Source organism: Schistocerca nitens, chromosome 5 (genome assembly GCF_023898315.1).
Source record: "Schistocerca nitens isolate TAMUIC-IGC-003100 chromosome 5, iqSchNite1.1, whole genome shotgun sequence".
NCBI lineage: Eukaryota > Metazoa > Arthropoda > Insecta > Orthoptera > Acrididae > Schistocerca > Schistocerca nitens.
The window spans coordinates 243,386,443-243,390,527 of record NC_064618.1 but is presented as its reverse complement, the minus strand read 5'-3'; the positions used below and the strand labels follow the sequence as shown (position 1 = coordinate 243,390,527).

General features: G+C 40.9%; 1 pseudogene; it reads left to right on the top strand.

Moving 5' to 3' along the window:
- Positions 1-2,370: 2,370 nt before the first annotated feature.
- LOC126261226 (5S ribosomal RNA) lies at positions 2,371-2,488 on the top strand (annotated as a pseudogene).
- The last annotated feature ends 1,597 nt before the right edge of the window (positions 2,489-4,085 follow it).

The window sequence follows — 4,085 nt, the reverse complement described above, 5'->3', positions numbered from 1 at the left end:
AAATAAAATAAGCAAGAAAGAAATAATAGAAGAAATTACGAAAATCAACAGCAACAACTGGACAGAACTGTCAGAAAAAATGAGAGAGCTGATGAAATGAAATGTCGTGTGGCTAGGGCCTCTCCCATCGGGTAGACCGTTCGCCTGGTGCAGGTCTTTCGATTTGACGCCACTTCGGCGACCTGCGCGTCGATGGCGATGAAATTATGATGATGATTAGGACAACACAACACCCAGTCCCTGAGCGGAGATAATCTCCGACCCAGCCGGGAATCGAACCCGTGCCCTTAGTATTGACAGTCTGTCACGCTGACCACTCAGCTACCGGGGCTGACAGAGAACTGATAAAATTGGTGCAACCACCGAGAAAAAGGAAACATCGATGGTGGAACATGACATGCGACAGAGCCATAGAAGACAGAATACAAGCCTGGAAAAAAATTTAACCTCCACAGAACACAAGAAAAATGGGAAGAATTCATCAGTATACAGAAAAACACTTCAAAAATCATCTGCAGAGAAAAAAGAGGTTACGAAAACAGCAGATTGAAGGACTTCACCAGAAACAACACAAGGAATTTTTATAGAATATTCCGTGAAAATATGACAGGATATCAACCTCCTAGCTTATGCTTCAAAAGACAAAATGGAACACTGGATAAAAATCCGAAGAAAAACTGTGAATTATTAGCTCAATACTTTGACACATTACTCAACTTGATGAACCAAAACAGAGATTACAGTTTACAAAACCAGAACCTAACCAGGACTCCGAACCCCCAACACACGAAGAAATAGTTAAAATTATAAAATCATTGAAAAATAACAGAGCGCCAGGAGAAGATGGACTGATAGTAGTAATATGGAAATTAGACCATGAAAACATTACACCCAAAATACACAGAATAATCAAAAACATCTGGGAAACAGAAAAAGTGCCAGAAGAATGGAAGTCATCCCTAATACACCCCCTCCACAAGAAAGGAGACAAAACAGACCCTAATAACCATGCACGAATTTCGTTACTGTCTGTGACATACAAAATTCTATCCAAAGCGCTGTTAAATTGCCTAAAACCTCAGATAAATACAAATGTCGGAGAATACCAAGCAGGATTCAAGAAGAGAGGATCGTGCAGTGAACAGATCTGGTGTCTGAGAACAATATTAACAAGTAGGCCTACGATTCCATAGAGAAACACTTTTCAATACCGTACACAGGAAGAAATGAAGGTAGACAACAAGACCAGAAAACTAATCTAGGAAACATTACCAAATACGAAACACAAAGTGAAGTACATGGGAGAGATCTCGGAACCGTTCGAAATCAAGACAGGAGTGAGACAGGGAGATGACCTGTCACCCATTTTATGTAACGCAGTTTTAGAGAAAATAATCAGGACATGGGACAAAGGAGTCAATGGGGTAAAGATGGGGAGAGACAGAAATAAAACAATCAACATAAAATGTCTGGCCTTTGCCAATGATACAGCCATCATAACAAATAACAGAAAAGAAGCCCTAGAGACAATGAATCAAATCGTAGCCGAAACAGGACTACAAATTTCGAATGAAAAAACCCAGAACATGGACACAAAATCCACAGGCAGAAACCCATTGGTAAACAAAGTACGGAAAGATAGCACAGGTAGAAAGTTTCAAATACCTGGGAGAGATCATACAGAAAACAGGACTAAACTCGACAGCCAATGAAGAAAGAGTTGCAAAGCTACAAAAAGCTTACAGACTTATATGGAACTATTACAACAAAAGAAGTATTTTCGTTAATGCCAAATTAAGACATTACAAAACAGTAGTCTCACCAGAAGCCTTGTATGCCTCAGAAACGACAGTAATCAGGGGAAGGACGAAAATCAGGGAAATGGAAAAGCAAGAGAGGAAAGCTGAGAAAGATTTATGGGCCAGTTCAGAGACAGGGGATCTGGATAAAAAGACCGACAAAAGAACTGTATAAACAGACAGAGACAATTACAGACAACGTCGTAAAAAGAAGGGCTAAATTCTATGGGCACATTTATAGGATGAAAGAAAATAGGCTGATCAAGAAGATTTTTAACATAGTGATGAGTAATATGATGAAAACTAATTGGGCAAAGGAACCCATGGAAGACCTCAAGAAACTAAATATCTCCACAGAAGAAATAACAAACGCAGAAAAATACAGAGAAAAAATCAGAAAACAGAAATTCGAGGAAACACAAAAAGAGAAGTAACCAGGAAAGAAGTGGTCCGAAGAGAGAAAGAAGAAACACAATGAAAATCTGAGAGGTTTTTGGGAAGAGAAAATAAAGAGACAAAAAAAGTGCCATGAAAACTTATCGTGTTTTAATGCTCTCCTAAATGGGGAATTGGCAATGGCCGTGCCGCAGTGGATACACCGGTTCCCGTGAGATCACCGAAGTTAAGCACTGTCGGTCGTGGTCAGCACTTGGATAGGTGACCATCCAGGCCGCCATGCGCTGTTGCCATTTTTCGGGGTGCACTCTGCCTCGTGCTGCCAATTGAGGAGCTGCTCGACCGAATAGTAGCGGCTTCGGTAAAGAATACCATCATAACGACCGGGAGAGCGGTGTGCTGACCCCACGCCCCTCCTATCTGCATCCTCCACCGAGGATGACACGGCGGTCGGATGGTCCCGGCAGGCCACTCGTGGCCTGAAGACGGAGTGCTTTTAAATGGGGAATTAACGATAATAATAATAATAATAAAATAAACGTGTAAGTAAAAAAATTGTATGCATTATTTATGAAATGTTTCGTACAATACAGGAGGAAGCAGCCACGTTGACAATCAATTGTGGAGAAAAGCATCATAATGAAAATAGCTAACAGTGGTAAAAATTAGTACTCGCTTTACAAAAATTAGTGAGCGGGTATTTCTCATAAACAGTCTAGTACGATACTACACGACATTGTAATGTTCCTCAAACTAATGTTGCTGGAAATCCATTATTTTTATACATATCCAATTTCATAACCATACCTCATTACCACATTTCAGACTGTCCTAAAAATTTAATTTGCTGTTTCGATTCTGTTTGACACTGAATACCGAAAATTAGCCCTACATGCAATTGTAGTTCTAAGAACAGGTGAAATTAATTGATTCTTTATTTGAGGCTAGAAATTTCCAGTCGAAATCTCTTCACACTTCCATTGTTGGAGCCACGCTCAGCAGTAATCATTTAAAAGACGCTGGGGTAACCCCAAGAACAGTCCAAAGCGTTACTCTATTCGCAGCAATTGTCATCAATGGAGTAATATCTACAGTGGGTCCCACAGTTCCATCTCCATGTAGATGATCTTCGTATTCATTACAGTAGTGATGATGTTGACGACGATATATGGTGGTATGGACGAAAGACAGCATGATTTTAGCGCCCATACTAAAATTTTATGACACAAGTGTGAACAAATGTCGTAAAATTATTAAAACATGAACTGCACAGAAAACCATGAAGAACACCATAAAAACATGTGTACACACAAACACACAAAATGACGAAAATCACGTTGCCATATCTAAAACTTACAGTGAAAAGGAAAAAAGTAGTGGATAGAATTAATATAATACATCAGATAACTCCCGCTGGCAGATCGCTGGAATACAAGGGATGAGTGGGCAGCTTTAAACATCTTCAGCTAAAAGCTTAGGCCGTAGACAAGACACTTCACAAAATTTTAAAAGCTTTACCACATTCGCATCGTCATTAGCTAAAATAGAGTCACTGTGATACACACGCCAGAGGCATCACAGACTGGGGGGGGGGGGGGGGGGGTAGCGGGGGGGGGGGTCTTCTCTCCAGAGAAAGAAGCCATTAGCAGACAACTCCCAATTTGGAAGCAGATCAGCATTCACTTCGGAAACGACCAACATGATGAATGCCTTAGCCAGATAGTTGGCTTCACCTACCACACCTTATTGTCCGTCACTGCCAACAACTCCTCCCTCCATAGATGTATGACTCCCTGACTCACCAGCGGAATGAAGCCTCCAGGAAAATGGCAGACTGTGTCATGTCATGCACCCTGTAGGCCTCCTTGATGGCTTGGTCTACTTGTTCGT